Source organism: Chiroxiphia lanceolata, chromosome 18 (genome assembly GCF_009829145.1).
Source record: "Chiroxiphia lanceolata isolate bChiLan1 chromosome 18, bChiLan1.pri, whole genome shotgun sequence".
Taxonomy (NCBI): domain Eukaryota; kingdom Metazoa; phylum Chordata; class Aves; order Passeriformes; family Pipridae; genus Chiroxiphia; species Chiroxiphia lanceolata.
Window position 1 is genome coordinate 11,264,961 of NC_045654.1, and position 12,346 is coordinate 11,277,306.

A 12,346-nucleotide genomic window follows, 5' to 3' on the forward strand; every position below is an offset into this window, starting at 1 on the left:
ATTTTGCTACTAATTCATTAACACCACCTAGATTCAGCTTTGCTTTAATTCCTAATGGTTCTGCCAAGAGCTGCTCCAAGTGCAGCAGGTAGGAAAGACAAACTTCCCTCCCTTTGGTCCTGGAACCAAACTCCCAATTCTGATTGAGGGCTGTTAAGTTTTTGCCACGCCCTAATTGCTATTTCATGGCGCTCATCAAGTGCCAAAGCCACCTGGCACCCGAGGAATGACCCTGCACCACACAAACAACATGCACCTTGCATTTAGCAGTAGTGAAATCTCCATCCTGAGGAGCCCATCAATCTTGCTGATCACAGGAAAATAGTGTCTTAAATCTTGCTGGTTTACCCGGAAAACTGTTTTCTGAAAGGTTTTCTATGAACTCTGAAATTCTACGACATTGCCGGACAAATACAGTGCAACTGTTAGGGAGTAAGTGTGGACTAAGGACAGTCAGAAATCCGCTTTGCCTCAGTCTCCTGGGTGATCTCTCACAGGTCCCTGCAGTGAGGAAGATTGTCTGCAATTGTCCTTATCTTCCAGCCCACTGCCATCCTGCACAGGGCCTCTGGCTGCCCCTTTGGTTGGACACTCAGGCTGGAATCAGCTCCAGCCTCAGAGGCAGGCTTCAGGCTGCCCTCAGGGATGCAGTCTTGGCAAAGTCAACAATTCACAGCCTGCAAAACAGTGACACTCTCTCTCCTGACAGATAACATGTGGTTTTCCTTTGCTCTGCCTCCAAGGGAATTAGTTGGAGTGCCATTGTTCAGGTCCTGCATAAATGACTGTGTGCAATCAGACCCTCTTGAGGTTTTCTAGGACTTATCCCAGTTCTTGTTGGGTAAAGGTGGACAAATACATACCCAAAACTCTTTCTTTACTATTTAATGAGGCTTGTGCAAAACCCTCCTCTCCCAAAAAGAGGAAGGATGCTGAGGGCTCTTTAAAGAAGATGAGCTCTGCTGTGACTCGTGTCTGTCACTCTTGTGACAATTATTCCAAAACGCATTCCTTGGATCTGATTCATCACTTCTAATTTAAAAGTGCTGAGTTCTGATTGTATGAAGAGTGTGAGACTAAACAGTGCTCTCTGTTACCTGGGTGTCACCTCAGTCTGGCACCACAGAGATCCCTGAGCAGTGCCAAGACGCTCAGAGCACAAATTGCTGCCCCAATCCTTCCACCCCTAATTGCAAGATCCCACTCGTTCCTGGAAAGGTCTCTGAGCCTTTCAGAACTGTGCCTGAGAACCATGAACTACCCCATAGAACAAAAGGCTCTTGATTTCAGTTGGCTCTTGTGCAATAAAGGCTTCCAAAGCCCCCCAAGTGCTAAATTCTCATTATCTAAATAGCTCACGCTATGAGCTCTGAGACTGACCTGATTTTACTTGTGGAAGACAACAAAGTTGGAACCCAGCTACCAGAAGATGATGATTGCTCCTACTGCCTCTTGGGCTAAAGAGGAGAAGCTGAGATTTCTCTCATCTAAAGGATTCACATCAAAAAGACCTTTTCCTACTACTTAAAGAAACAGACACACTTTTCTTGGACGAATAAAGCAATATTTAAAGAAAGAAAAAAAAAACCCCTTCCTGGTCACTTTGTAGCTGCTTTGCTAAAGTTGCCCCATCCTCACCATGATCTTTAGGGAAGGGAGAAAGAGGATTTCACAAAAAGAGAACTTGAGAAGAAAATCCTCTCCCTCCCTCGGCAGAAAAGCCCTGGAGATATTTTGAAATTATAATTCACACAAAGGTGAGAATATCTGCCTGTATGGTAAGGCCCGTCTGTCTTGAGCACACATTTGTTCTCAGGACAGAATATATTATTAAAGCAACTGAGTTCTCAGATTTGCAATTAAGTTTCCAGGTCGATTTTTTTTCCCACACCTGGGCTTTGCAGCAAAGTTACTGCAGGCAGGTTATCTAGAAGCTTTTTCTACTTTCCTGTAGCTCCTCCACAGAGCTGCACGTGGAGGCAGCTTGACAGAACAAGTGCTATTAAGCATCCACTGTAATTACAAAATCCAGGTGTTAGGTCCTGGTTTTGCAAACACTGGGGTATGAATCTCATTTCACTGGGACTGTTTGAGGCCACACCACCTACCTAGACCTGCTCCCCCAAGCAGGCAGAGCTTCCTCCCTCCAGTTGATCCATTACAGTATGACCCTTGCAATTATTTTATAAAGCAAGGGGAAGTTTAATAACCAAGCCTTTGAAACAGTGTGATTAATGAGTTCTGCTTACCAAAGGCAAATGTAATTTCCCCTGGTAAGAGCTGGGAGCTGAGAATGATTCTCAAAAGCTTCATGAATTTCTTCTGAACCTCTGGGGTTTTTTCCAGTGCTAGCTTTGGATATCCTGAATACAGACTGCATCCTAATCCACCTGTTTGTTGCCTGCCACTTTACGGAAACACACATAAAAGCAGGATATGTTGTACCTCAGCTGTTTTACTGTCACTACCCTGTTCTTCTCGGGACCTTTCACAAGGTACATCTAATCCACAGGGAATTTCTGCATGTCCAGAGGCTCAGTTGGCTCCAAAGCTCAGTAACATGGCCTTGGGTCCTGCCCCAGAGCTCTCTGTCTGTCTGGCAGGTCTGTACTTAACCCAACTCTGTAAATAATCACAGCAACTTCAATGACAGCACCTAAAAGCAGTGAGATGAGCACATTCAGACCTGATTCTAAGGTAAGGAAGCAAATACCCATGTTGTTTCTATCCAAAATCGAAGATCCCAGACTCAAAGTTCTGTAGTTTCTGTTTGTATTTGTGTTCTAGATCCATGTTCAGAAACAAAGTGTTTTCAGAACCATGCACAGCACAACGAGCAGCATGTGACAGCACTGCTGATTCTTAGACAAACATAAATATCTCCAAAACAATCTTTGTCCCCTCTCTCCCAAGGAAATGAGGGAGGTGGGGGGCGAGAAGTAATGCCTGGAGTTCATACAAATGCCTGTGATGGTTCTCTGACTTTCTATCAACAACTGCTTGTTCAGCCCCAGGAAAACAGATCCACCCAACAACTAAAGTAAAAGATGAGCAAAGCAAGCTGGCACTGGCCTGAAACTGTGCTGATCAACACTGGAATAACTGAGCTGTATCTCCTGTTTGCAGAGATTTCAGTACCTCCTCATGTATGGACTTGGAGGATGATTTCTTTAGGCACCTGGTTTGCATCTCATCCTTGAACATAGAGGCATAATAACCATTTACACCAACTTACACAGCAGGGCCAGAGTAAAATGCTCTTTCAGGCACTTGTTTAATGGCCAGAAAGGTCTTAATGTTCCCCTGGTGAAAGCATAAGAAAATTATTTCATTTTGAGGAAAGGAACATGATACTTATTTAGCTGCACAGAGATTTATAGCTGAGAGTCTTAGCATGCAAGAGCTATAAATCTAAATAGTTACTAATTTAAAACTGTTGCTTTTTGCTGCTTAAGTGATAAAGGAATCTCCTGAAGAAATATTATGTTCTTTATCCATAACTAACATAGATTATAGGAGATAAGATGTCAAGGCACTGGAAGATGGGAATAGTTATGCCTTTGCAAAGCTATAGCCAAATAGTCTCACTGCTAAAAGTTGATTCCCTGAGCAGCCATTAAAAAGATGCTGAACTTTCTCTAAGCATTCCACAGCATATCTCTATAATTCTCACACAGTGAACCCCTCAAATAATAAAATGAAATAACAATCAGAGAAAAACGTGTTTCTTCATGTATTAGAAACGGAGGACCAGGTAATCTTTATTCTGAAATAGCTACCACGGTAAATAAATAGTAATACTTAAAAGAAGATTCTGGAGCGAGCATTCTTTGCCTACTGAAGAGATTCATATTAAATAACTGAGCATATTAAGCCCTCCAGCAGACACACATTCAGATGATGTACACAGTAAGCATCTATTTAAGTAAAAATGCAGAAGTGAATACCTATTAGTTTTTTCAATTTTAATTGGTAGCTTCCCTGCAATTTAATTTCCCTTCAGACATCTTTTGCCTTATAATTCCTGGGGTGAAAAAAAGGACTTTAACAATATCTTCACAAATTTTAAGGAATTTCTGTTTCTTCCCCTAGTTCTCTCTGTATACACAGTATTTCCTTATGTTTGCATTTTTTATATATGTATATATATATAAATTTTTAAAATAAATAAATCCAAGACTAACTCATGCTTAGCCTTGAGGCCCCACATCCAACTTCTGACAAAGAAAAGTTCAGTCCTAGCTGTCAACATTCTTTTCCAAAAGCATTTTAACATGAGTCAACACATCAGTTTAACACCGAATCCCTGTTAGCCCTCACACAGCTACAAGCAGCAGTGAGCAAGGCACCAGCTTGCTTTCAAAAAAAAAGACCTGGAGACATGTTTCCTCAAAATAACTTGGATGGATCTGCAGCTCTGGGGGGGGTCAGTGTGCCCCCCCTTTTTCTGCTGAAGCAACAGCCACCAGTGGTGCTCCTGATGGCTGCATCTGGCTGAGGCTGGACTCTGGGAGACAGATAACAGCACAATAGCTGGGGGCCATAAATCCTGCTCAGCAGCTGAGGGCTGCTATGCAAATATGACTGTAAGTCAATTGTCTCACTCCACAAACAGTGGGCAGCACACCAAGATCAACCCTTGAGTAGGGTACCTCTCAAGGTTACTCCTCGAGGCTGAGAGAATCCTCGAGGCTGAGAGGTTCCTGACCATGTCAGGTGCTCAGCAGGGAACTGGCAATAAAAGCAGTGAAATCCTGAGGCCTTGGTTAAGTGGTACAGAGGACTGGTTGCACACACACAATCCTTTAGACGTGAACCTCTGATCAAGTCTGGGACTCAGCCTGGATCCACCTGCACTCTGCTCTGTGAAGTTTAGTACACAAGGGGGTCCTTTTGAACCTCATGAGTCCAAAGAAGGGTCTCCCTGAGAGTTCTGTCCGACCCTGTCTTTGATGCAGTAAATACTCAAGTGCACCTTGAGTGCCACTGAATCTTGTTAAACCACTGTTGCATTTACCATTGGATTTGGTCATCCTACTCTCTTATATATCAATAAAATATATTGTAGCTTCTCTCTTGCAAGTGAAGAGCATCATTCCACCTGCTACACTCACACCTGTCAGAAGAAGGGCTTCTCCTCCTACAATACACAAGGAAAAAAAGGCATTAAAAAGTCCCCACAACACTGTAATACCTGTCCTGTAAGCACAGCAGATCTCCAACTAATTTTTTTTCATTATGGTGGAAAATATCTTTGTGGGCTAAAGATCTAATTTCAAAAATCAAGCATGTTCCTTTTTGTTATCGATAGGTATTTTGGCTTTGGGGCTAGCTATGTACAGACTGCTATAGGGAAGAGAATAAAATGATCCCTGAAATCTCCAAAAGTCCAGAGCACGTCACCAAATGAGAACTAATAGCTGCCTGTAAATCCATCCCATTTAACACTCCTTAATATTCTCCATTTTCCTCTTTTTTTTAATATGTTTTCTATTAATCAGCATGTAGAGCATTAATCCATGGTACCACCTTGAATCTTTTCACTGTTTAGTTTAAAAAAGACCTAGATTTTCCTTCTCTTCAGCTAGCAGCCATCTTGCTTGTATCAGAGAATCCATTCTTCAGTCATGCATAACTAATTTCAAATCTTATTTAGCATCAAGTCTCAGAATTAAGAAGCTAAGTGACAGCTGTTTAATTAACTCCTTAAGCTGATTAGAAAGCATTACAGAAATCCCTCCAAGGAAGAGTTTATAACTGTCAAGAGAGCCTAAGGCCATGTTAATGCTTCTGTTTAAATTTAGTAAGCTTCTAAACCAATAAAGTCTAAATGCTTGACATTCTCACGGATGTGGTCAAGTTCAGCTTTTTGCCTCCTGTTACCACTGCAAGGATAGGAAACAGAAACAAGGACATTGAAGAGATTTGAAAAGTCAGGGGGCAGCAGCTGAACAATAAAGCAAATAGATGCATCTCTCTAAAGGAGCTGCCCTGGGTTGGTCCCATCCAAGCCTCGATTTTACGGGATTAGTGCTGGAGTAAAGCTGAGCTTGCACCTTAAATGCAGAGTCATCTCCCAGCCTCTGGTTGCAAGTAAAAAGGTTTGTTCATTGGTTCTTAAAACTTAAATCCACCTTTAATGACAAGATTAAGGCAGCTGAAGTACAAGTTTTAGAAGCAGCTGGCGGGGCCAGATACAGGGTGGTGCAGAGAAACCAAAAATGCCCCAAAGTAAAATTTTCTCGCCTGTAATACATTACTGTCAGCTCTGAGCTTGCAAACAGCTTAAAATAGCTGTTTGCAAATACAATTCTAATTTCTTTATTTGCCCTGTGGTTTCCACGTTCCTTAGGAAGCACTGAAAAAAAAAAAATTGAAAAATTAGCTGCAATTCTTCTGTGCCCAAAGGAATAAAGATACAGTGGCCAAAATAATCTGTGAGGCCTGGAAACACTGCAAGTATGAGAAATGATGGTGAAACCTGAATGTGAAAATGTGAAAAGACTGACATGAACTTCAAGGTTAACTGTTTGGTTTAACGTGTGCCCCTTTCATCACGCCAAATGAAATCTGAAGTCACTGAGATATAAGCAAATTAATCACTTTTAATTCAAGCATTTGCTACTTAATCAGCTTCCTCTTTTCCTCAGCACAGGCAAGAGAGCTCCACGATCAGATGTGCTGACACAGGGTTAAAGAGGAGCATCCACAGAAAGCCAAATGCAGGTTTCTGTGGATGGATCCACCTGCTGACTCCCAGTCTTCCACACAGCCGCTGGAGAGGGGAAAATGGATTTTTTTTAATGGCAATATGTGATTGCAAACCCGTTGTTTAGAAAGAAGTGGGTGGCAGAATCGATGTTTGAATATATTTTTCGTCCTTTCTTTTTCAGTCTGTGATTCCTTGAATAATTTAGACTCCATGCAGTGGGGATGACTCACCTTCAGCCACGCTCTCACTCCTCCTCCACTGGGGCACAAAAAGTGCTTATGGAGAGAGCAGATTTGACAAGGATGAGCAGTGAAACAAAGCCCCACGTGCATACAAAGCCCCACAATCACAATTTTCCAGTCAAAAACCAGGGAACAGCCAATGGCTGGACTGTGCTGTAGGGAAGAAGCAACATGGGAAAATCAGAGAGACTCTGTCCCTCCTACTGTCACATACGAGGCATTCAGGAAAAATACCTAATTATATTTAATCTGAGACTTAACTTTTGCAAAGCCTTTCAGCTATTTTATATTCTTGCTAACGAACTTTCATCTCTGCATAGATAGAATCTTTCACTGCTAAAGTTGGAGGAGGGGGTGAGGAAGAAAAGCTAAATATATAAGACAAGACTGTGTGTAGTAAATAGAGAGAGAAGGAGCAAAATAAGAGGTAGGAGTTGCAAAGGAAAAGTAGGATCATTAGAAGATGGCCAGCAGTGAGAGGTCTCTCACTACACAGCCTGTGATGTTCAGTAAAAAGCTCAAAAAGGAAAGAAATGCATCTCAGAAGCAAAACCCAGGTGCTGCTGTACCTGCCTTGGTGAAGTGAGGCCACTGTTCAGGCTGGTAAATTCCCTTGTTTCACGTGTGTGTTGCTATAATGGGCAATCCTGGGCTGTGGACACTGCAGGATTGCAGTGATTGCAGGATTCAATTCCACACCTTTAAGCGATGAAAAAAAAACCTTAGAAAATAAATAATCTCACTCCGAGGGAGAGAAAAACATCTTTGCCTGTTGTGTCCCTTTTCCTTACCTTTGTCTGTATCTCAAATGGAACGGCTCGAAACAGGGATTTTTTTCTGGTTTGGTTTGTATTTGTACAATGCCCAGCCCACGGTTCAGACCCGAGGTCAAGCTGCTGGACCAGCTTACAATAGGTAACATTTTTCCTGAAGGTGAAACACGGCAAATACACAACAAATGCAAAGAACAAAGCCAGGGTGAAGGACATCACCTCCTTTTTTGGTACTCACTGGTATTTACAGCTCTGCTGCTGGGATAAAGGCACCCAAGGATTTAAGGTCTCCCACAGTGACTGCACAGAGCAGAAGGATGTCATTTTTAGCCTGCATTTTCTGTATTTCTGGGAGCAGGCAGCACACAGGCAAACTATCTAGAGAGGGTAATGAACTATTTAGCAACAGGTCAGTCTGTAGCATTCCCAGGAAGCTACACAAGCCATAGTGGATCTTCCTTACACTCTGACAGTTGAGGAGTCGAATCCTCCCCATGAGAGTTCTCTTTTTTTTTTTTTTTTAAGCTGTAGAGGCAATGTAAATTTAATTTGTCTCAGGTTTAAAAAGACAAAGTCCTTTTGATGTCTAACGTTTAGGAATTGTGTTAGCATACTCCTGGCAAGCTGTCCTTTGGTGTTTGGGTGGTTTGCAGTGCTAAGTAGGCTACCACGATCCCGGGAAGCTGTCATGTACGTTCACTGTTTATCAAAGTCAGAGCTAGGGAGGCTGTGAATTGTCAGGCTGGGGCTCTTCAGAGAAATTGCTAATTAATTCACAGGCTCCAAACTGTAACTCCATGAAGCTGTGTGTGCATACTTGATTTTGGTCTCCAGACAGACTGCTTTAGCTGATAATCAACAAGGTTTGCTGCTAAAAGCAAGCAAGCAAGCAAGCAAACAAACAAACAAACAAACAAACAAACTTGGGGAAGATTCCTTCTCAGCTTTCCCTAGGAAGGCTGCCAGCACTCCCAGACACCATCTCAGGAGGGAAAAGCACGTCTGACAGCCAAAGGAGACCTTTCAGAGGAGCAGAGCTGGGAGATGTGGCCTGAGGTGCACGGATACACTGTGCCTGATGCCGCTCAATTGCTGGGACTGGGGAGACTGGTAGGGACACGTCATGCAGAATTAGCTGAACCCAATCCCAATTTCACACATGGGGTCAGTGTCTCAGCTCCAGGATTGATGTGCCAGCGGGAGGGCTCTTTTGATTCTGCGGGAGCCTAATGCGGAGGTTTGGTGCCTGCAGGGGGTTTTTTGGAGCTCTGTAAGGGGTGGAATATGAGATGCTATGTAGGGATTTCCAGCAACAAAACATCGCTTCAAAGCAAAGATGCCATCGAGGCTCTGGCAGTGCCGTTCAGCAGAGGAAATATTTGGTGTGATGTGTAGCAGAGCCAGCATGGTGGAGGTCACTGAAACAGCTTCGCCTGCACAGAGGAAAACACTAAAAATCCCCAAACCAATCATTAGCCTTGTTTAATATGGGGGTTTTTAATTCTCTTTTTTTCACAGATTGCTGGTGTCATTCCCAGGCCACACGAATCCCTCCCATCCTCCACCCTGTGCCAACCCCGTGTGCTCTGGAGGGAACACAACGGGACGCGGCCGGGGAACCCTTTCCCCGTCTGCCACACGGCTCCTTGGGGTCTGGCCAACGAGGATGGGATCAGAGCAGCCCTTGGGAGGCAGAAACATCCAGCAGAGAAATTTGACAGGTTTTATTTTGTCATTCTCTGCTTTCCAGGGCCAGACAGCACTGAGATCCCCACACTGCCCTGCCTGCACACTCTGCTGCCCTCCCCTCCTGCGGCCCCTCTGCCCCGGGCTGGGTGAGGGCAGGGGCACACAGGGCTCTGTGCCACCAGGCACCCCCAGCCCTGTCTGCCCTGGCCACAAGCACATTTCTGCACTGTCACAGCCAGCAAGTGACAAGCTGGAAGGGAGCTGAGGCTGGGGAAGGATGGGAGACAGGGAGAGGGAAGGATTCTGAGGCAGAGAACGAGGAGAAGGGACAGGGAAGGACAGGGACTCACAGTTTCTCTAGGGAAGGTTAACTGCTGACTAAAGAATGCACAGGGAAAGTACTGTCCCACTTCACTTTGCTGAAGGATACAGGACTTTAATGCAGTGCATGTAGCAAATGCTGCACTGGGTGCTGGGCACAGCTGGAAACCGAGGCTGTTGCTGTGGCAGAGCCCTCCCTGCTCTCACACTCCATTATCTGTCCTCTCCCTCCCACATAATCACACGTGGGATGAAGCCTATTTCTGCACAGACCAGAACTATTGATACTATAGATTAGGAACATGTAAACGAGTTAATGATCACAGCAGCTGTATTAACTTCCTTAGAAAATATTTCCTACATTCCACATATCAGAGAATCATAGAATCACAGAGGTATATGTGATGTGCCTTTATGTTCCTGGGGAACAGGCTTCCTGTAAAAGTCCCCAGACTTGGACTGTGTGGGAATCAGGCCCCATCAGAGCCCTCTGGGAAATGCAGAACAGCTGGGAAAAAAAAATGTTTTCTTTTCTAAGTTTATATTTTATATTTTTCTATATTGTTTTACCAACAAACAAATTCGTGCCTGAAAACACTTCAGTATCAACTTGTAACACGTGCATCTGCTGAGGTCTCTCTGCCAGTGCTTTACACGGCTTTGTTTTTACTTTGAAGCCCCGCTGTGAAACATTCAATTAATTTCCATACCAACCTGTCACCGCGGGTCTGCCTTGGTGACTCATGTTTCCTTGTGCCACATGTTCGCAGTGACCTCTCGGAGGCCCGGGGCGCTGTGGGCAGAGGCGCAGATGCAGCTTTTTTAATCACAGATATCCTCAGAGAGCTCCCCTGCTCCTCTGCCAAGCACCACACGCAGCATCTGCTCGGGCATTTGGGCTTGAGGAGCTCCACAACCCGGGCACACAGCGCAGCTGCCTCATTTTCACCTCAAAGTCCAGGATGGTTTCTCCCCATCCTCCCTAGATGTTCGGTTATCTCCTACAATTTTCCAAGCTTTTAATGTCTTCCAGCCGGCTCTTTCACCAGCACATCCGTGCTTTTTACCGTGGCACCTGCAGAGCTGATGACTTCACAACCCTCTTTAAAATTCAACTCTGCCACAGTGATTACAGGATGTTGCAAATCTCCAACAGACTTGCTTGTTCCTCTCCTCCCATCTCTCACAGCTTTGGTTTAACGCTTTGAGGTTAAGCAAGACCCGTTAGTTAAACAGGTAAATCAAGGTGCACGTAGGATCATAAAGGCTGGAAAAGACCTCTAAGATCTTCAAGCCCGTTTAGCAACACATTCATCAACTCTGACTTGATTTCCACATCATTTTAGAAGCTCTGCTGTCTCCCTTGCAGTTTTCCGGAGGGGAAAGCAGAGAAGCAGTGAGGTTAGGATTGCTGCCCGAGCCTCCACAGAGAGCCACTGGCAAAGCCAGCAGCAATCCCTGGAGCTCTGCCATCCCATTTCCTCTGCTGCACATGGAAAATCCTGATAGCAACACAGATGATGCACCAAGAGTGGGGGGAAGACAAGGAGAAAATGAGGCGGTGACAGCGAGAAAAAAAAAGCAGATTTGCAGGGACGAAATTTGCCCAAATGGGGCAATAAATGTAAACTCCTGTGGCAGAGCCAGAGTGCAAGGACCAAACTAGTTTTTCACATTTCTAAAGAGAAGAAAGAGGTTTGTAAAGAAAGGAGAACTCCAGGTCACTGTGCAGAGGAGAAGTGACTAAGCTGCTTGTTCCAGAATTTCCTTCCAGATTGGCCTGGTGGTTTTCATAGCACATTCATATTTAGGAATGTCAAGCAATAAGCAGCCTGAGCTAAATTGGGACCATCACAGGGGCCCTGGAAACCTGCCTCAAACCCAACAATTCATTCATGAGCAGACTAACGGCAGAGCAGCGGGGAAGCCTGCAGCCAAGGGCTCTGCTGGGCTCGTAATTAGCTCCTCATTTGAGCTTTAAACAGAAACACAAAAATAAACAAAAGGGACATTCAGAAAAAAAGATGATGTTCCAGCTCCCATATGGCAAATGGGGCCAAAGTCTGCTCTGAGACATGTGACCATGACCTTCGTCAGGACACCACGATGCCCAGGAGAGAATTTGGGTCACAGAATGTCCTTAGAAAAAAAATCCATGACAGTGACTGGATGAGGACGCTGGGCCCTGCCTGCAGTGGCTGCAGAGGCTGTGCCCTCCTGTGGGTAAACTCATCCATTCTCTGTGTCACACGTGTTGAGAAGGGCATTAACACCGTATTTCTGGGCACAAAAGTGCCATTTATCCCCGTGTACCTTTGGTTATAACACTGCCATCTGTGGAGCCAAAAACTTCAGCTCTTTGCCATTTGGTCTTGGGAAGAAAATTACAATTTGGGGTTTTTTTCTTTCATAGAACACAGTAACCGAATTTTTACTTTTAACAATTGCCCTGGTTACAAATTCCATGCCCATAAAGGTATTTTTTGTGCCTGCCTACTTACTTACAACTTTTTTGTGTGATTAGCCAGTGACAACTACTGCCAGGTCCATTGAGATATAAATGGGTGCAACTTTGCTGATCCTGCAGATATGCCAAGAAAGTGACCCCT

The 12,346-nt window shown here is 44.4% G+C and overlaps 1 protein-coding gene across 3 annotated transcripts in view; it reads right to left on the reverse strand.

Annotated features, from left to right (window-relative positions):
• The window catches only part of TMEM132D (transmembrane protein 132D), a 228,325-nt gene that overhangs the window by 40,373 nt on the left and 175,606 nt on the right, over positions 1–12,346 (reverse strand). The window lies entirely within an intron of this gene.